Source organism: Brienomyrus brachyistius, chromosome 8 (genome assembly GCF_023856365.1).
Source record: "Brienomyrus brachyistius isolate T26 chromosome 8, BBRACH_0.4, whole genome shotgun sequence".
Classification (NCBI taxonomy): Eukaryota; Metazoa; Chordata; class Actinopteri; order Osteoglossiformes; family Mormyridae; genus Brienomyrus; species Brienomyrus brachyistius.
Genome location: NC_064540.1, coordinates 14,748,433 through 14,770,255, shown reverse-complemented (window position 1 = coordinate 14,770,255; position 21,823 = coordinate 14,748,433). Strand labels below are relative to the sequence as shown.

The window sequence follows — 21,823 nt, the reverse complement described above, 5'->3', positions numbered from 1 at the left end:
AGTTCTGTTCTCCACCGGATGGGTGATGTGAGGCTGCAGCAGGAGGCTGATGAGCTTTTGTTCTACCAAAGGATGAATACAGAGGGCAGTATGTAGCTTAAGTGCATTATGAGACGTGGAAATGCGAACATCTCTGCTTACGCCAGCGTTCTGCTTTAAGGGAGTGACGTTTACATGACGGACGAGCCTCATTTCCAGCACTGCCTTCTTCCTCCCTCCATATCAAGGCTAATAAACGGGAGATGTGTCCTTTGCTACCCGGAACCCTCATGTTCAACCATGATCTACAGCAGAGTCTGGGATAGGAGCGGGTTGGCTGATTGGGGGGGGGGATTTTAAATTGCAGCATTCCCTGGAGAGCAGGCCAATGACGGATGGATGCTGACAGAGCCTCCCGTTGCCGTACTTGTGAGCAGACATATTGGCCAGGCTGGAATTCTCCATCTCCGGCTGGCTTTGGCAGACTGCACAGTCGAAACTGTAAAAGGGTGGGTCTGCGCAGTTGGCTGCTTGGTAATATCTCTGAAAAATCTAATTAGGGCACCGTGAAGTGTGCATTTCCCATAGGGCAGTGGTGCCAGCATTGTTCAAAAACTCCATCCAGGATTCCAAGGCTCGTTATAAAGGTGCAATTCTTATTCGGATGGTTTTTGATTAATATGCTTTTATTGTGAAGCCCTGGTTTGAAATATCATTGGCTTCTAGAAACATGAATGTGTGTGTAAATCTTTTGTTATTATTATTATTATTATTATTATTATTATTATTGTATGCCCCCCGTGCAGGACTTTAAGGCTCCATTTTGCTTTTGTTTCTCCTGGTTTGGTGAGGTGTCGAATTCTCTGCCTCTGCTGTTCCACTGTTTGAACCCGTCTTGAGATGGGACTGGGACAGCTTGTTGTGATTTTTTTTTGCGACTTTGGGAGAAGCTCCGCGGGCAGATGGCATTTGGAGTGCACACATATGCCAAGTGGATTGCGTTTGCTTTATTAAACGTCACGTCTAATTAGACCTCCTCCGAGATCATGTAGACAGACCAAGAAAAATGCCCAAACAATGACTCTGAAGTGGCAGAAAAAAACAATGAAACATCTTCCATCACACACCCAGGAAAAGGCAGTAACTCCTGAAGCATGTCTGACAGACTGAGGTCCTGCCTGCCTACGGTGGCCCAGCTAGCCCAGAAAACACTGAGGGCTGAAACCACCATGTATTTTAATCTCTTTCACGTGTTGTATAAATATACTGGGTTACTGCTAGACAAAGGGCAGGGGTCTACCAGGCAGATGTGTCCTGTGGTTTGGTTTCATAAAGGCCTTTCCATTTCTTTAATATTTCCTCTGAATTGAATTGCATTTATAAGTTTTCTAACCTTTGTAATGCAAAATGTGAAATTAGCCATGCTTTGATGTCATGAATAATTTTTACGCCTCAGATCACCACATTTAAAATGAGTTATTAGAGTCTTGTGACAATGATAAATTATTCACTGCTCTGCTCTTGTACCTGAAACAATAATTTGACTGCAGGGTCCATAAGTCGTGTAAACTACAGCATGGAGACCATAATACACATGGTAATGTTGAGAAGCATTTAAATACCATAGTAATTGAATGAAACCAGCTTTTCAAAGCAGTATTAATGGCCTTTTTACCCCATTTGTAGTGCAGCTGAGCCGGTACATTGATGCATCTGTAGGGTGACAGACCCCTGGCTGCATGCTTCCTACACTAGCATGAAAGTGGCCATCTTACAAAGGCACAACTCTCCGTTTGTGAGAATGCCAAGGTAGTTGGTTGTATTTTGAGTACGGACAGGGGCTGGTGTTCCCAGGCAATTCTTCTGAATAGCTGTGAAACAGGAAAGGTACCCCCTGAGATATTACCCGAGGTACTCTCTGAGGTACTCTCTGAGATACTACCCGAGGTACTCTGTGAGGTACTCCCCAAGGTACTCTGGAGGCATTCTCTGAGGTACTCCCCAAGGTACTCTGGAGGTACTCCCTGAGATACTACCCGAGGTATTCTCTGAGGTACTCCCCAAGGTACTCCGGATGTACTCCCTGAGATACTACCCGAGGTATTCTCTGAGGTACTCCCCAAGGTACTCCGGATGTACTCCCTGAGATACTACCCGAGGTATTCTCTGAGGTACTCCCCAAGGTACTCCAGAGGTACTCCCTGAGATACTACCCGAGGTACTCCCTGAGATACTCCCCAAGGTACTCTGGAGGTACTCCCTGAGATACTACCCAAGGTACTCTCTGAGGTACTCCCTGAGATACTACCCAAGGTATTCTCTGAGGTACTCTCCAAGGTACTCTGGAGGTACTCCCTGAGATACTACCCGAGGTATTCTCTGAGGTACTCCCCGAGATACTACCCGAGGTATTCTCTGAGGTACTCCCCAAGGTACTCTGGAGGTACTCCCTGAGATACTACCCAAGGTCCTCTCTGAGGTACTCTCCAAGGTACTCCGGAGGTACTCCCTGAGATACTACTCGAGGTATTCTCCGAGGTAGTCTTTGAGGTACTCTCTAAGATAGTACTCCAACTACTATAGTAATCCTACTGATAGTACGATAGTAATCCTACTGATCACCGAGTAGTTTAGTTGCATAGCAGTGGCTGGCAAGGCGGCATCTGGGCCTATTGGTGGCATTTTCTTACATCCACTGCCAGCAAGCCGGGGCCTCAGAGCCAGCTTTATTCGCATCCCACCTCGGTAGCTGTTATAAAGCAGCAAACAACCTTCAACGTGTGAAGATGCCCCCCCATCAGATCAGGCCCTGAACAGATTGAACAGCTGTCTTTAACAAGGAAGGAATCTGCGTTCCAACTGGTCACCTTGTCTGTGTCTCATCCTGTACGTTTAAATGTTCTCATAGTGCTGATCAGTAAGCCTGACTTTTGTGCACATTCATAGTTCACTGCATGGTTCCTGACCACACAGAAACCTTTTCATGGGATTTCCTGCTGTGTTTCAGGACCCTCTGAACGAGCTTGACAGGAAAAATCGTGTGACGGGAACCTTTAGGAGTCCCAGGCAGCAGCCACTCCTCCCCTCGTGACGCAGGAAGAGCGAGGCGTGCCATGCACGAGACTACAGCAGGAGCCAGACGCTCTGTAGGCCAGAGCGTGAGCCGGGGAGGAGGCGAACGTGGTGCAGGCAGCGGATCAGCACACTGCCGCGCATTATTCCATTGCTTGCTGTGTCTTTGGACATCTGTGCCGCCAAGCAATGCAGCAAATGGGATGGGCAGGGATGATAGCGACGCAACGCCTGTTCTTTGATTGGCTGGTACTCGTTTGTGGTACACATTACAATGTTTCTACGCTTAGCCCTCAATGAGGGCTCTAAAGTGTCAGTAGGGCCCTTTTAATGACTTCTTTTGTTGGGGAGTGTGAAAGGATCTCTGGGGACAAGCCGGCTTGCCTTCAGAGGCCGAACCACTGAACCGTGAGCGGTGTGGCAGGGGCAGATAGGAAGCTGCCGCGGAGGAAGTCAAATCACCCCCCCTGCCACACACACACACACACACACACACACACACAGTGGCTTTCAGCAAGTCCCCCACAGCTGACTGGCCGGCTGTCTGAGCCCTGTCTCGTCTCCGATTCCATGGGGTGCCGGCTGACTGGTTAGCCTCCGATATTCCTGGCACCCACCACCCACCCTGAGGCGTCCCTACCGTGGTCCTCTCAGACCCCCCCCCCCACCTGCCTCAGAGCATGGAGGCTGAAATTAAACCTATAACCAGGATTATGAATTTGGGATCATAATGGCAGTGACTCCTGTGTGGGTAACGGTGGATGAAGATCTGTCTCTATGCAAAGTACATGCGCCCACACGCTAACCTCCAGCGTCGGCTCCCTTTCTTTTGGGTTCATCGGTTTGATGCTACGGTTCATCGGTTAAAATAGCTTGGGGGTGCTGATGGGACTTTTGGGAAATTTTCCCTTTTTCCAAACATGATTCTTCGTCTCCTGAGGCCCGGCGTCTCAGCTTTATGAAGTGGTCTGCTTCCCAGTGCCTTCCTCTGAAAGACGAAGTGCTCCGATCGGAGAGGCAACAAACATGATTCGACTGACGGCCTTATAGCGCCGTGTCTTCCAAGGGATTATAAGCGCCTGAGAATAAAAGAGGCCTGGAATAGTCTCCCCAGAATGAAGTGTTTGAATTCAGTATAAAGCATACTCCTTAATGTCTTCTGGGGAATGGGTTCGGTCCTGAGAGGTGAGAGGCCTCCCGGTCATGGTCAGGTCGCATTTCCGGGCAAGAAGACTCCTCTGTATCTGCTCATGATTAAATAATTCCTGTCGCAATCGACATATGGGAGTGTGCAGAAAGATGAGATATCTGTGTATCTGTGTGTGAGTCTGCGTGTGTGTGTGTGTGAGTCTGCATGCGAGTGTGTGTGTGCACGTGCATAGAAGTGAATGAGCGGACCCAATAAGGATAGGTATACCCGACATGCGCGTGTGTGTGTATATGTGTGTGTGTGTTTGTGTGTGTGTCTGCGCTCAGTTGCCTTTTCCCTTTGTTCCCCATGCTCCAGACAACAGAGCGGGCTCGCCTCTCACGAAGGTGGCTGCCTCTAAGCCTCTGATATATGACATCTGCTTGCGGAATTGGATTTCGGCTGTCCCCAGTGGCGCGTGCAGACACCCCACCAGTGTGACGCGTGGGGGGAGCAGGGCTGGGGCGTGAGGCAGGATGCGGGCACTCATGTGGAACCGTGAAACGCGCTAACGGCTTCGTGACGTTTCCACGTCACCGTGGAGGACGTTACTGCCTTCCTGTGCCCTTTGGATAGCCCGTAAAACGTGCCCTCACTTCTCCTCCTGTCTCCCAGCTGTGCACTCTCGTCTTTTCACTGTGTAAAGACAGTGCGACATAAAGCAGACACTTCGTCGCTTTCGACATTGAGAGGGATTCCTTGAATCTAGCGGGTTCTCACGAGTGCTGGGATCTTTTGTTGGGAATGTTTGTTTAACCAAAATTAAAAAAAAATATTTAAACCCTGTTATTGACAGGCTTTTGTCCACCATTGGTCTCTGGTCAGATGTGGGGCTTCTCTGCTGTTACATTATGGATACACTGGAAGTGTATTATAGTAAATAAAGTATTCATATGGCCCCTGGTCCTGGTGTGTCGTCCCTGTAGGGGGCCACCTGGCCTGCGGCGTCTGCCCATGTCCCTGTAGGGGGCCACCTGGCCTGCGGCGTCTGCCCATGTCCCTGTAGGGGGCCACCTGGCCTGCGGCGTCTGCCCATGTCCCTGTAGGGGGCCGCCTGTCCCGTACCGTTTGCCCGTGTCCCTGGAGGTAGCGTCAGCATGTATTCTGAAAGGACACAATGTCCACTTATTGATTGCATCATCAGAGGGGTGGAAGGACCCTAGACTGAAATGAGAGCCCTCTGTGGCCAGTGGTAAGGGGGCACGTGCGTTTGGGACAGTCGAATGATCTTGTATGGGTGGGGGGTGGCAGCACCCACAGTAGAAATGTAATTTGGGGTTCGGCCCAGGACGGGAGGATGAGGGACCTCTTTAACTCGCCATTGTTTAGAGCCTTCGAGGCGCAATGGCTCTTTAATGAGACTGGGAAGCACATGCTTCCCATCAGCGAGGAAGGTTTTTCTCCAGTTTGTTGGGTTGGTTGATGGGTGATGACTGCTAATGTGTTTACATCCTGACAGATAAAATGAAAGGCTGTCCTGTTCTCATCATGGTACCACGTATGTTTGTCCTGCATCTTGCTTTGAGGCTCCTGGTTCATCAGTGCCTGTCCAGATGCCGCAGATGTGTTAAGAGTGCTTTGGCCCGCTTGCGGTTCTCCAACATGCAAAGGCTTTCTTATTGTGTGGAAAAATAACCGGTCTCATTTCTGTTCAGGATTGTGTTGGCAGACGAGTTGAAGGTCACACAGGACAGCCGTTGTAGATGGTGCAGGTCATGGAGTTCAGTTAGTGGTTGGGTTCTGTTGAGTGATGTTGCACAGCTGTGATCCCGCAGCCTGTCTGCTAGCTCATTGTGCTGTAGGCGCACAGATGGGCTCTGATGCAATGCTTCTAGGAAGCTTTGAGTCATGGCCACGTTGGTCTTCTCTCATCTTTGTGGTTGCGGAGGTGGGGGGTGTGACTTTCTTGGGCTCAGATCCATGGCCATCATGGAAACTGCGATCATCCGTCAAGTTGCAGGCTCAGAATCTGAGCCTCAGTCTTGACTGACACCTGTGGTTCTGCTTTCCTGGTTTGTTTCCAGGTCTCTCCTGCTTAGGATCATTGAAAGATTGACGCTGGCTATTGTCGGGGTGATGGTGCTGATGGGGCCCACTGTTGTTGAGTAAATAAAGCCAGGAGGCCTTAGGAGATGGCCAAGTCTGTTCAGCATGACTGACAAGCTGAGCAGTCACCCTGCAAACCTCATTATCGTCTGTATATGTTTCTGGGCGGAGCGTAACGGGAAGTTCACGCCGCAAAGGCCGTGTGATTGACACGGGGGGAGGCACAGAGCGGCCCTTTTTTATTCTGTATGTTGTTGGCCACACCAGGCCAGGCTGCGTCCCTCTGTGCGGCGGCTGTCAGGGTAAATGGAGCCTGCAGGTGATTGATGTGACACCAGTATGGACCGATCCAGCTGGTACTAGCATAGCTGCAGAACACCGTGAACCGGATAAAGTGGCAGCTTTCGTACACGGTATTACTCGTGATGCGGAGTAACAGCATGGAGCGTCAGATGTAAAACATTCGCGTTTCATACCTCGGGGTCTGACTACCTTCAGAGAATATCTCAGCCCCCATTGCTTGTGGTAGCCATGCCCTGGGGGGTTGAAGTCCACAGAAGTAACTGAGTTAAGTACTTGGGCTAAATACTATATAGATGGATTTTCTCAGTACGATCTCAGATCGATTCAATGTACCGAAATTGTGAGCCACTTCAGCGAATAAGTTGTGCGAAAAGTTATGCCTGGCCATGCGTCCCGGACGGGAGTGAGGATCACACAGAGCTTCTCTGCTTGTCTCGCGTTCTGATGTTTGCGTGTTTCCCGTCCGTGTGGAGTGCAGTCTTCACTTTGTTTTGTGACATGTTGAAGAGGAATCAACAGATAGGAAACAGCTGTGGAAGGAGGAGCTTCTGGTTCAGCAAGGAAAGATGTGACTCCTTCAAACTTCATTCCAAACCTTATTTTCTCAGCCTCTTCATTGAAAAGTTCGTGGCCCCTCATAATATTTCCTACTTTCTAATGATATTCCTTCAGACCATCTCTTCTCCATTTCTTTTCTTTTTCCCATCCTAGTGGACGGTCTTCTTCCTCTATCCTGTCTCTGCAGTGCTTGTGCTGCTCACCACAGTCCACATACTTGGCATTGTTGGACTGTTTGGTTATTTTCTGGTGTTTATTGATGCCTCGTGGTGCTCAGTGTTTTCTTGCCTATTGTATGTCTTTTGGGTTCTTGAAAAGCGTTATAATTTTATCATTATTTTTGTTGTTGTCGTTTCCATTTAAATCGGAGGCCTTCCCCGGCCAGTCCTCTCCTTCCATTTGAGTTCTTCGCTGCTCTCACTGCCGACTGGGGCATCCTGTGCTGTCCTCTTCGGTCGTTAGCAGTCATTCAACTCAGCGTTGCCATTTACTGATTTCCTCTCATCCCGGTCAGCAGCAGATTGTCTTCCCACCCTGCCCCCCCCACCCCACAGGAGGGAGCCAAGAAAGACCATCGATTAACAAAGCAAAAGCCAGACTCGCGGTCTTCATAAGAACATGCTTTGTCCTCGTATGTCTTGACACATGCACTCTGCTCGGTGTCGTGCGGAGCTTCAGAGGGAGCAGGACATGGGGCCCGGCACCTCCTCAGAGGATTTCACCGTGGTAAACACCTAACCACACTACATGCCCATTGTCGGTGAGAATTACTCATCACGTTTCTAACCATAACTCCTCTCTGCCAGCCATTAGGCTAATGGCTTTCGATTTTGGAGAAAAGGGGTTTCTGAACGACAAGTAATTGGTCTTTGTAGTCAAGATGTCTTTCAGTTGTGTGACTGTAAATGTCAGAGCCTCTTTTCAGAAAGGCAGAAACCCATTTGCGGGGAATCTCTTCTCCTGCTCCAGCCGTCGATTGTGGCATGTTTCCCACAAAGTCCTCTCTCTCCCTCTACACTGCATATGAAAAAAATTTAATTTGACATTTTAGCAGTTACAAATTTCACATCGGCATAACGTGAAATAATTAGCGGCTGTAAAACTTTTCACATTCTTTCATTACATTTTTTTTTTTTTTTAAAGCTTTGGTTTGTTTCTGCGAGAGAGTACGTTTGCACATCTATGCCGTGTGTGTGGGTATGTGTGTGTGTGTGTGTGTGTCTGTATATGCGTGTTTGTTTCTGTATGTGCGTTTGTGTGTTTGTATGTGCGTGCGCGTGTGTCTGTATCTGCGTGCGCGTGTGTCTGTATGTGCGTGCGCGTGCATGTGTGTTTATACAGACTCACTTTCAGAATCCCAGAGCCCCTCCCCCCAGTTGATTGATCACCTCAATTAGTAATGAAGTGAGAGAAGATGAGTTAACAGCTTGGGCTGCAGGGGACTGGGGGGAGGGGGTGTCACAGTGTGGATCTTTAACCACAGAAGGTGTCCCCTTAAGGGACTCCCCCCCCCCCCCCCCCCCTAAAAAAACACAAAGGATACACAGTGCAGATGACTAAAGCAGAAGATGGTTTTCATTTGACTCTGTCTTGAGCTGCACAGAAAGCAGTATATTGGCTCAAGGTAAGATCTTGCTGTATGGCAGATCATGAGGTCCCTGTGCCGTCCACACACTGCCCAGACCTGCCAGGTCCCTGTGCTGTTCACAAACTGCTCAGACCTGCCAGGTCCCTGTGCCGTCCACACACTGCCCAGACCCACCATGAGGTCCCTGTGCTGTTCACAAACTGCTCAGACCTGCCAGGTCCCTGTGCCATCCACACACTGCCCAGACCCACCATGAGGTCCCTGTGTTGTCCACACACTGCCCAGACCTGCCAGGTCCCTGTGCTGTTCACAAACTGCTCAGACCCACCATGAGGTCCCTGTGCTGTCCACACACTGCCCAGACCCATCATGAGGTCCCTGTGTTGTCCACACACTGCCCAGACCTGCCAGGTCCCTGTGCTGTTCACAAACTGCTCAGACCTGCCAGGTCCCTGTGCCGTCCACACACTGCCCAGACCCACCATGAGGTCCCTGTGTTGTCCACACACTGCCCAGACCTGCCAGGTCCCTGTGCTGTCCACACACTGCCCAGACCCACCATGAGGTCCCTGTGCTGTCCACACACTGCCCAGACCTGTATTTGTTTATGGCAAATGTCAGTCTTTCAGAGGTGGTCGATTTAAGGTGTATGCAATATCCATGCTACTTTAACCCAGGTTATAAAAAGCTGTTGTAATATTCCTGTGATGGGTTATATTCTGTCCCATGTCCCCATGTAATATTACAGTGTAATTCTTTTTTTTCCTTTCATGACTTGGCTGGCTGAACAGAACTGTAATATGGGATATGGAGAGGGGAGGGGGACGCTGCTTACTGCCCACTGCTTCCCAGGATGAGCTTTTTGAAAAAGAAAATGCACTTAAAATGCTTAGTGAGGATCCAGTGTGCAGTTAACAGTGTACAGTCCTGCAGTGTCCAATAAACCAAGATTGCATTCACCTAATTCCCCTGAATGTCTTTGCCAGACAGTCAACCGTAAATCTTCCGTTTTATTACAAGTTCAGGTCCCAAAACACTGCCCACTTCCTTCTTATTGGCTGATATCTCCCCATTGGCCTGCCTGCTCCCTTCTGATTGGCTGATATCTGGTGACTGGCCCCCTCTGACGGAAGGGGTTGGCGGCGTCCAGTGCAGCTTCCTTGCTGAGGAGGCGGCGCCTTCGTGCAGACACCCAGCCTTCGTGGCTCTTCTCTCCCCTCCTCCCCTCGTCAGCACCTTGAGTCCTACGACCTGTCAGGAGGGAACTCCTCTGTCCTGTTCCTGCACCCGCACAGAGACGTGCTTTGCCATTTAAGGAGCTGTGAGAGGCACTTTCGGAGGCGCTGTCGGAGGTGCCGTCTCTGGTATGCCTCTGCTCTGAGCACCGCTCCGGACTCCGCCGCATGGGGCAGAGGGAAGCGAGTGCCCCTGCAGACCTGAATCTCGTGCCCCCGGTAGGTCTCTGCCATGCCCGCCCGTGGGAGGGGGGGTTAGGAGGGGCGTGTAGCAGTGAAGATCTGCCCCACTACAGGCTGTGGGCGCACTGAGCACAGAGCGTCAGGATGTAAAGTTTCCACACAGCTGCAGAAATCGACATAGTCACCGTGTGTGCGTGCATGTGTGTGTGTGTGTGTGTGTGTGTGTGTGTGTGTGTGCGTGTGTGTGTGTGTGTGTGTGTGTGTGCACATGTGTGTGTGTGTGTGTGTGTGTGTGTGTGTGTGTGTGTGTGTGTGCGCATGTAGTGGGGTTTGATGGTCAGAATTCAATCTTAGTGGGGAGATGATTTACCCCCCACCCCCCCCCCCCTTTGATGAAACAGAGCTGCCTTGAATGTACATCCCTGCAGAGGGACCAAGGGGCAGGGAGGGGCTTGTCATTTCAGCTGTTGTGATTTAAGCGAACCCCCCACCCCCCACCCCCCCCCCGTGTCTCGCAGCTGCACAGAATGCCTTTGCTTTTATTTTTAACTCTGGTTTGGTTACTCCTGGGCAACTTCATCGTCACAGTGGCCCACAGAAAAGATGAGTCCGGTCTCTTCGGTACCGAGCTGGGGTCTAAGTCCGACCTGCTAACCTCATCAGGGGTGTGAGACCCGCTGACGGCCAGGTCAGACCACCGCCTTTAGCACATTATTGCGGCCTCTACAGATGGGTGTGGGATCACAGCCTGTTGAGACAGACGGGGCTAAACCTCACACCCCAGCTCTGAGATTTCTGGTTGGAATGGGAGCAGAGTTATGGCATGGTGCAGCAGGGCCAGGGCGGGCTGGCTGAGGGGGTCTGGGATGGCAGGGAGGGGCCATGTGGTAGGATGATAATGGAAGTTGCGATGGGGACGAGGTGACTGAGACAGGAGCTGAGACAGGAGGCAGGTGCCTGGGCCGGGAGGGAGGTGCCTGGGCCGGGAGGGAGGTGCCTGGGACAGGAGCTGAGACAGGAGGCAGGTGACTAGGCTGGGAGGGTGGTGCCTGGGCCGGGAGGGAGGTGCCTGGGACAGGAGCTGAGACAGGAGGCAGGTGACTAGGCTGGGAGGGAGGTGCCTGGGCCGGGAGGGAGGTGCCTGGGACAGGAGCTGAGACAGGAGGCAGGTGACTAGGCTGGGAGGGAGGTGCCTGGGCCGGGAGGGAGGTGCCTGGGACAGGAGCTGAGACAGGAGGTAGGTGACTAGGCCGGGAGGGAGGTGCCTGGGCCGGGAGGGAGGTGCCTGGGACAGGAGCTGGGAGACTGCTGACGGGGCTGGGAGTTCCTGTTGCTGTTAGTAGATCGCTTTGTTGCTCACTTCCCACAAGCCTTGGAAAGTTCTGCATTTTTGTAACCCTTTCTTTCCTTTATGACCTATGCATATAAAGTGATATACTGCAAGGGGGTGGTGCCCCATCCTGGGTTATTCCCTGCCTTGCACCCTTAGTCTCTGAGACCCCCATGACCCTGCACAGGACAGGCAGGTACGGAAAATTAATGGGTGGATAAAGTGTGAGATAAAAAGTCTTGCGTAGGAGATGGAATGAATGAGCTGCTGGTCCGTCGCCACGTTAGCCAGACCGCTGTGCACCCATCACCAGGGCATTTTGGGTATTCCACTTCACTTAGCTCTTGGTCGGACAGTGAGCAGAAATGCCTGTGACGCAGGGAGAAAGCCCAGGTCAAACGCACACGGCTGAAGGTGTGGTCTCAAAGCGCCCGCTTTCCAGGAGGGGTGAGGCGAGAGCACTTTCCACTGAGCCACTTTTTTACACTTATTATGTGGTACTTACTACAGTGACCCAGTCAGTATTACCTTCACAGTTACCCGGAAACTGTATGTGTGGATCTCATTTGAAGGGAAGCAGTGTCGATGGGATCGGGACCTTGGAACCCAGGCCGTAGATTTGTGTATGGACATTAGGGACGTGTGGGAGTACCGTGTCAGGCCGGTGTCAGGCCGGTGTCAGGCCGGTGTCAGGCCATGAGGGGTGTTCATGCTCCGGCAGACTGCGCTTTGGCACCTAAAGGCTGCTGGTGTACCTGCCCATGAGAAGGATCCTAGTCTCTGCTGGGCATTTCATTCTTTCGTTTGTTAACGTAAGTTGCCCTGTTTGAAAGTGTCTGGCTAACATTTAAATCATGTTTTATTAAACAAAAATTTAGGTAATATGCTTATAAACTTGCAAAGTGCGGTAATACATATCATAGTAACATATGGCATGCATGCTTGAATTAAATATTAAAATATGATCGTTAATCTGTTATCAGATCAGCCCAGTTGGCCTATTAGTGATGCCAGCCAGTCATCTATCTCCCAGTCTGCTGTCTCGGTTAGGGTCACGGGCTTGTGATGGCTTCCAACCAGTTATCAAAAGAAATTTCATTTTGTAAAGTTATTTTAAGGCCTGATTTCTGGCAAAATTGGAATTGACCTGTGGAACAGAGTAGTTCCGTCTGCTAATAAGGGCTTTGGCCCAGCTAAGCGGACGTACATCTCCCTATGGTGGCAGAGTAAAGGGCCACTTGCAGTCTTCTTTCCAGCCGCAGATATTTAATGTAATTGCTTTGTGAGTCAGTGATGTCTCGAATAGCTGAGTACAGTACTCACAGCAGACCGGAAGGCTGTTTCCACCACTGCTGATTTAATTATTCATAAAAAAAGATAGAATGTTACTCACTAGCTGTTACGCTGCTTCTTTCTATACTTCCTAATTGAAAGGGCATCTAGCGGAAGTTATTTCAGAAACATTTTTTCATGGGTGACACTCTATGATTGGGTCTTTGTCATAGAGACTCGCATGTCGAGAGAGACCCACTGGGAATGCAGCCAGTCTATGGTCATGTTGAATGTGGGACGCAGGGTGACGGTAGGTTAACTGGGACCAAGGCTAAACACATGCACTGTGTTTGATACTCTATATCTTTACGCCAATGTGGTCTATTAACAGAAGCTCAGTTGTACTTTTACGTTTTAATATTTGTATTTAGGATCATGTTTTTAAAGTAAGTACAATTTCAATAATTGTCCTAGTTAACTGATATTCATCATGGCTTGCACTTCACGGTGTGGCTCGTAGACGTGACAGTCTGCTGTTTTCACCTCACAGCCTGCTGTCCCTTCCCCATCCCTTGGTATTGGTCCATTTAGCAGGTGGAAAGGATGCCAGCAAGACCTGGCCCTGTGTTTTATGGCGGATTTCATGGGTGGCTCAGTGTACAGGTCACTTTGGCACTGCCAGTATCTGGCAGGGGAGGCCTCCGAATTGGTGGCGTACCCCTGGAAACCTCCATGCTTCAATAACCGTTACACTAGAGCATCTGCTTGCAGCCGTCACACCACAATTAGTTACTTCCATATTTCCCGGTTTCCATGCTGCAGGAAGAGCCTGTGAATTATGACATCAGAATGAAAAGAATTATGTAATGAATAGAGAGTATCACATGGAGACCACGCCCCCCTGACCGGGTTTCCATTTCCCCTCAAATGCAGGCTGCAAGGCCTGATAATGGGTCCTGCACAGATGACAGCAGTTGGCACAGCGCATCAGGCACACGCACTGTCGTCGGGGGGCGGGGGGAAGCACAGGCTCCCGCGGGCATCGCATGCCAAGGCGCCACTCGGTCTGCACCGTGGCGGTACTCGCAAAGCTATCCCAGCTCTGAAGCTCCGGCGAGGAAAGCCAGCAAAAGACAAGGGGCCAGTGTTGAGAGACGTTTGTTTTTGGGATGTGTGACTGACCTTCTCACGGGCCCCTGTGTCCTTTCAGGCTGCAATAACACTTTTACAGTCGGTGAATCTGTGGGTGATGTGCAGAAGGCAGAACGGGAGGAGGTGGAGTAAGGAGGGATGGAGTTTTGCCAAGTCATTTCAGCACTGATAAATGGTATTTGCAATGAAGTCCCCCCCCCCCCTTGGCTCTCATGGTCTTTGTCAAACTCCAACCTTGGCACAAGACTACAGAATCCTCCATGGACTCCATACTCAAACCGCATGGAGGAGGAAGCGTCAGCTGACCTCGGAGATGTATTGTGATGCGGGCTAGGCAAGACGGCTCTCGCAGGGAGAAAGATCTATTGATTTATTTATTTTGATTGCATATTTATTTTCTCTTTCTGCATATAACAGCTGCCAAACCTGAAACATGATGCAGTTGACGGAAGATGGGACGCTTGCAGGTGCCTCTTCGCCCCCCCCTGTTATATGTATTGTTTTGTCACATGAATGACGGGATCGTGCCAAGTTTCATTGCTGATTCCCGTCAAAGTCATGGACTGGCACAGAAAACTGCTCAAAGAGTTGGGGACGAGTGCAGCAAATTGCGCCGTTTAGCACCAAAACCACATGTGACTCTGGAGGTCCTGCCCGTCTTTGGCCTTGCTGTTGTCTGGGTGTGAGGAGGCGCTGTGCAGATAGAGCAGTCATGTGAATTCCTTGCGCAAGCATGAATCACACTGGTTTACATATTTGTGGTGTAGAGAGCCTGATGTTCAAGTGGACTTGTGTGCATGAAACATTTGACCCAAGCAGGACTGCTGACGGATGCTAGTCTTGTGACGCCTTGTTTTCTGTGCTGTTCATTTCCAGGAGAGGAGCATTCCAAGTACAAAATGAAGCCATTTTCTGCTTTGCTCCTTTTCATGCCTGTGAGGGCCTAGCAATGCACCCTCAGAGATACTGGAAGTGTCTTGACATGTACTCCAGTCCTCAAGAACAGGGAGAACTGTTCTCTTGCCTCTTTTTAAAATATTTTTGCAAGTGTGTGGACTGGTTAGTGAGAATCCGGAGGATCCTATGGGCTCTGTTGGATTTGAATTGGGGAGTGGAACTAGCTTGATACATTTTCATGTCTGTTTCTCTATGAGTGTTTGAGGATTCCTCTCAGGGGTGGAGAGAATAGCACAATATTGGAAAAGCTTGTACCAAACTGTTGTTAGCCAACCTTAAAGAATGGGTTGTCCATCACAACAACCATGATCATTGTAGGGTGAAAGCACATTTGCTCTGTCGATTTCTAAGTCTGCGATACGTCAAAGCTCTGTCGATCTTCTAGGTCTGCAATACACTAAAGCTCTGTCGATATTTGGGTCTGCAATATGCCAAAGCTCTGTCGATTTTTTTATTTTAATTTATTTTTTTGGGTCAGTAATATAAAAATGCCAAAGGATTTAGCTTTAACTTGCTTTCACTTCCCTCATTCCTGGATTTCTTATTCAGTCATGCTTGTGGCTCATTTTTTATGGAAAGAGAGTTGGCTTTTTTATACTGGTTGTTTTGGAGTTGAAATTCTCTTGAGGATGTGTCAAACGGCAAAGCTGTATCCTCAGAGCCGCGTGCTCGCCTGACAGGGCTGTGACTGCACTTTATCACTGAGGTATCAGCTCTCTGGCAGCAGCCATGGGGCTGACATGTAGGAACAGGCCCAGACCACATTTCAGACAGAATTCCGGCTAACCGGCCGGCCAGCAGATCTGCCGAAGACATCATCCCTGAGCTCTGTCCTCTAGCCGTCTCGGTTCCTGTTGGCGGATGGGGGGATAGGGAGTGCTTCAGAGGAAGGCCTAAATCCAAGGCTTCCTTTAATTATTTTTCCAAATCTAAATGGGTCTGATGTTCAAGGGCCAGGTGGAGACACACCCAGTCACAGCCACACGGAAACACTGCTCCCGCTATGCCTTTCAAGAAACTCTCGTAAGACATGGAGTCACTTTAGTCAATATGGGACCGGGTCATTGCTGGTTGGGAGATTGGTCTAGATGGCACCCTGCCTTTTGCGTGAAGTGGGGTGCATACGCCGCCTCAGCATCCCCCCACCACCCACCTTCTCTAGGACATCCTGCCAAACTCGCCTCCACTAACTTGGCATCCATGATGCACAGCGATCCAGCCATTATTTCCTTGGAGCTCTTGTGTGCTTTTCGTTTCTTTGGTTCTCTCTAGCAACACAAAAGTATAAAACGAGGCACATAAAATGGAGAGTTTTCTGGATGAAAGTCCTAGATATTATTCAAAACGACATTGTTTTAACTTACGTTCTTTTATTTTTCATTAAGATTTTCTGTTCAGCTCTGGCTTCCCCAGCCAACACAATTAACCATGGCTCACTTTCCATCTTGTGATTTTTATTGTGCCTTATAATTAATAATAAATAGTTTGTGTTCGCCGAGAACATGCAAGCTAATACAGGCTGAGCAAAACTGCTTTTTGGTGCTGCAGTCCTCATAAATCCTCTGTCCTGATGATGAGTGCTGTGGGATTTTGCTGTTCTTCTGTGGGTCTCTGGTTTCATTAGGCTCCTCGTGATGGACGGCTCCGTTTGAGGAAATGTTGGGAAACCAAATGGTGTTCCGGGCCTCCTGCGATTTAGCGCTGATCCCTGAACCGTATCCAACTGCTCAGTTCATGTGGGATGCAGGCATCCTTACTTACCCTGTCTCCTCCATTTAATGTTAAAAACTACCCATCCACCACTCCTGAATGTTTTTCAGTTTTTTTTGTATGGCATCTGAGTCAATTCATGGTTAGAATACCTTGATATTCACAAAGGAATTCTCTTAGCTTATAAACTGTGAGGACGTGTGTAGATTATTATTAACAGATAGCCCATGGAAATATTTTTGCAAGTTGTTTAATAATGTGCATTTAGGTAACTTACAGGAGGCAGACAAAATAACTGAAACACTTAAAAATATATTGACATCACAGACCTAGTGATGGGTGGCGTGGCCTCTGTCTGCCTGAGCTGGGTGATATTGAACCATTTTTCAAAGCCGTAATGGTGTGCAGATCTGGTGATTGGCGAGGTTGTGGCAGACGTTGGACTTCATCCTGGTGTTTATGGAGCTACTCCTCCACTGGTTTGATGATGCGTTTGTGGGCATAATTATCTTGGGACGTGGGAGCTTCATGTGGGGACAGTTTTGCATCCTAGGGTGCACTTAGCACTTGGGGTGATTTAATATCTCTTGGCTTTTATATGACCATGCAGAGCAATCAATAGGCCTAATAGCACCCACAAAATGGCCGCCCGTGCCGACAGACATTATGTGCTGAAGCCTTTCTTTGGCTCATTGTCTGGATATAGGGAAAGGGTGAAAGATGACTCACCAGACTATATTATTTCACCTCATACCGGGCTATGTGTTGGTGTTGGATACAAGCAATTCCCAAACAGCAGCCCTTTTGTAAGACCCTTTTTTGTGAAGTTCAGCTTCACAAGCTTTGTTGTCGTGGGTCCTGAGCCGGCTCTCACAGACACTTCTATAATATTTCTGCAGTTTTTGTGACTGATTTGCCTGTAATTCATACTTTGACTCAACGGAACCTTTGAACTGTGTGGCATCATGTGACCTTGGAAAAAGTCGCTCTTTCAAAGTGCTGATTGGCACTCGGCTGAATATGACTCACCTTTCCAAATGCTTGTAATTATCATTTAATATCTTTAAGGCTCATTTTTCATGTGAGATTGCGGTGATTTTGTCCAGGCCGTATGTATAATATAATTGGATATTGCAGATATTGAGCATTGCGCTCAAAGCGTGGTATTTCGCTCGCTGATTCTAAGAACTCGCTGTTATTGTGTGAAATCCCGCTTATTCATGCATTTATTGCACAGTTTAGGGTTGAATTATGATCCAGATATAAAGGACTCACCCTTACAATGAAGTCTTTATGCACTTCCATATAAAGTTTTACAGTTGAGCTTTAAATGTATTTAACCATATGTAGTGTGTCTTACTCCAGTATGAACCATATAAACATGTGAAATTCAGGCTAAGCTTAACAGGACGACATGAAAAATGTGGTGTTGGTTTGGAGAGGAGTAGTGTGTGTGTGTGTGTGTGTGTGTGTGTGTGTTTGTTTAAATAAGTGGCCTGAGGCCCTAAAGCCTTGTCTGGCCAGATCACATGCTGTCTGCATCTCACCATAAACTGGCATGTAAAAACAGGACTTCACTTTGAAGGTGGACCCAGACCTCCAGCCTCTTACCCCAAAGCTGTCTTCCTTTGTGTGAATCAGCAGGAGCTTCCTGTCTTGAGCAGAGTTATGAGAGTTGGTCATCAGGCTGGGGGGGGGGTGTGGTGAGAGATTCTCTACATCTCTGTGGATGGGGGGGTGCATGGGAGATTGGCTGGGGTGGTGCTGCTGGGGGAGGCAATTAAAGTTTATCATCTGCCTTTCGTAAGCGATTATGTCATCCACTGAGGGATTTGTGGACCCTCACAGCCGCAAGCTGTGAGGAGATGATAAACGTTTCCCTTGTTAATTACAGCGGCCCCTCCGTTACTTACTGATGCCATCATTCTGATTGAGACCCATTTTTGCTGAGATTCGGCCCCCTGGATGGCAGACTGAGACCAGAGCCATGCTTGTGTGCCGGAATCTTCCTTCTGCTGTCACGTGGTGAGGGTGCCCATTACAGCAGGGGGGGGCGCTCCTGGAGGTTAAACCACTTCCATTTGCAAATAATTGCAGCTGCCTTCACTCCAGTTACTCGCATCCTGCCATTGTCTGAAGGAGTGCAGCTTTTGCGCATAATAAAGGGTCAGGGCTGGTGGAGAGCCCTTTGGAAGGCCGCTCGTGGTGCACGTACCGTCCCGCTCTGCAAAAGCCCATCTCTCCAGGCCAAAGCGTTACTGCAGAAGGGAGGCAGTAGCCTGCTTTTCAGGGGATATCAGAGATTTTCCTGTTTCTGGTTATTCGTTTGAGTTTTCACGAAGATATCCCGAAAAAGAGCTGCAACTCGTAAAATACTGCCGGGAAACCCGGACCCTATTTTCAGGATTTGATGGGGTGAACCTAGGAATTGTTAATAAATTACAAAAAAGCCAGAAAGTGTTCCCATGTGGATCTGCAATCTTGTGTGTGTGTGTGTGTGTGTGTGTGTGTGTTGAGGGCATTTTGTATGAGCAATAGACCAATTGCTATTTGCATCACAACTTAATTCTTGTCTTCTCTTCTTTAAACATCTGTGTGTATGTTTTTAAGTCGTTATCATGGTTTGCAGGGCCGTTCTGTGAGACGTGTTTGGAGGATACTGAGACTTGTGTTTGGAGGATACTGAGACTCGTGTTTGGAGGATACTGAGACTCGTGTTTGGAGGATACTGAGACTCGTGTTGGGAGGATACTGAGACTCGTGTTTGGAGGATACTGAGACTCGTGTTTGGAGGATACTGAGACTCGTGTTGGGAGGATACTGAGACTCGTGTTTGGAGGATACTGAGACTCGTTTTGGGAGGATACTGACAAGCCTCATTCACGCTTTGTTACTGATGTCATCACTCCACAACCGGCTCATCCTCAGAACAAACGGCTGGAATAAAAGCGGTTTATGAGTCACTCTGCAACAGCTGAAATGCTGCACTTTTTAAAGTTGGATGTTTTTAATTTCAATAGATCATCCAAGCTTTGTTCTCAAATCAAGAAAAGGGATAAAATAAGGTTTGGCTGAAATGTAGACGCTCTGTACTGATTTGTTATGAAAATCTGCGTCTCCTGCCCACGAACAGTCAGGACATGGTTATTTTAATAGCTGCCTGGGTTATTGACTTTCCTCAGATATGCAGGACGTATTGCACTTAGGAGAATTTTGCTGTAGGAAAGAGATTAAAACCATTTATTCAATCCATACATCTATCATCACCATAATGAGAACTGATTTTCCTCCAGTACTTTTTTGAGGGGTGGGGCGGCTAGAAACTGGATCAGACCAGTCGCTATCGCCTTATAACGCTCTTATCATTCTCGCTGTCGCGGTACCATTTGATCGCCGCGGAGACATGGCACTGACGGTGCTCGACGTGTACGACTGTGTCCATTTCTGATAAGAAACGGCACAGCACCTTGCCGGAATGCCGGCTCTCTGCCCCACCCCCCCGCCACTGCATGCCCCGTCTCCCCCATGAGTGGGTCAGAGTGACGATGTCGCCGCTACTAGATCCAGAAAGGGTGAGTCCTACCTCCCCAGCTCCAATGCGGCGATTTGCGGTGAGGAGTGGGGGGCAGGGGGGGGGTCTTCCCTGTCAGGTCCCTGCAGATGGAGCATCTGCTTACATTGCATGTTCTGGGGTTGAGTGACGTGGCCTCTGTTGGGGCGACCACATCTACAGATTAAAGACCAAGAGAAAGTGCCTTTTTGATGAGTGTAATAATTTACACATGCAGACCAAATGTGTCCCAGATGGTGGAGTTCATCCGCCATGCTAACTTTATGCGATTCTCTGATTCTTGCAGTGTCACTAATATATATATATATATACATTATATGCTCACTACCAATTCTCAGCTTATTTAATGCTTTTCTTATTTATCCGCTGCTTGCTTTTCTTGGCACGGCAGGCTGAGACGCCGTCCCCGTTTCCTCATTCCAAATTGCGTCTCTCTTCGTTGGCGCGAGTGTTGGAATTTGCCGTGACATCAGCGGTGGGATCATTTGAGTGCATCATCCTGATTAAAATGATGCCATTACAGGGAGCCATGCTCTGGCCTGAGGTCAGGATCGGGGGTCAGAACCTCGATGGAGACAGAAGCACTTTCAGCAGCAGATTAATTCTCAAGCTCCCGATCGATACGCTGGACCAGGTACGGGATTATGGTCAGCAGAAGCCCACATGCTTGTGGGAGAGTTTATCGACAGAGGAGGTGATTAAGTAAAAGCCATGGGCCATTAGCCAATGGGATGGAGGCACGTATGGATCACCTCAACCCCTCCCAGCAGCTACGAGGCCGACCTCAGTGTCCTTCCTCAGGCGGGGCGAACCACATGACCAGAATATCACGTGCTTTCCGGCACACCTGCACTCTGGGGCTTGGAAGGTCACCACAGTGCAGCTTTGCGGCTCAGCGTTCCAGCCGAACAGATGTTTGAGGGTGTCGGGGATGGGGAATAGGCTGTGTGTGTCCCACTGCATCCAGCCTGCAAATGTTTATATCTATATGCACGCCATGCAGTTTGGGGCGAGGCAAGACGGCCGGGCGTGGTGGACGAAGGCTTCGGTCTGGCTGTGAAATATCATTTACAGGCATTTTAAAGGGCCCATGCTCCAACGGCCTTACCATCGCCAGCAGAGATTAACATCAAGTTATGAGTCATGGGGAAGAAGGAAGAATCAAGGGCAGACTAGAATTTATTGCCTGGGTGCTCAGATTTTTCTGATGACATTTCCACTCTCGTCATTAACTACAGTCCCACTGTGCAGGGAATATTTATGCATTTTAATATCATCCACGTCGTAGGTCCGCAGCACAATGCAAGCCGGCGGGGAGTCTGACAATCTCCAAATTCTCCTTGACGCTCCAGCCCACGTTCACTTTCTCATAAAGTTAATTAACGAGTTTTAAATTCTGACTCGAGAGGCGAAACTTCATGGGATGCCAGTCCATCACAGGGTTGGGGTACACCCTGGATGAGATGCCTGTCCATCACGGGGCACAGGGTTGGGCTACACCCTGGACGGGATGCCTATCTATCACGGGGCACAGGGCTGGGGTACACCCTAGATGGGATACCGGTCTATCACGGGGTACAGGGCTGGGGTACACCCTGGACGGGATGCCGGTCCATCACAGGGCACAGGGTTGGGGTACACCCTGGACGGGATGCTGGTCCATCACAGGGCACAGGGT

At 49.2% G+C, this 21,823-nt stretch overlaps 1 protein-coding gene across 2 annotated transcripts in view; it reads left to right on the top strand.

Moving 5' to 3' along the window:
• Positions 1-21,823, top strand: part of prickle2b (prickle homolog 2b) — a 65,998-nt gene that overhangs the window by 19,638 nt on the left and 24,537 nt on the right. Inside the window, exon 1 of one of the 2 annotated variants that reach the window (XM_049023863.1) lies at positions 9,915-10,189. The exons of the other annotated variant lie outside the window; for it this stretch is intronic. The gene's annotated coding sequence lies outside the window, so the exon portion shown is untranslated. Of the gene's footprint in view, positions 1-9,914; positions 10,190-21,823 lie in introns of those variants that run through there. 2 annotated transcript variants of the gene reach the window in all.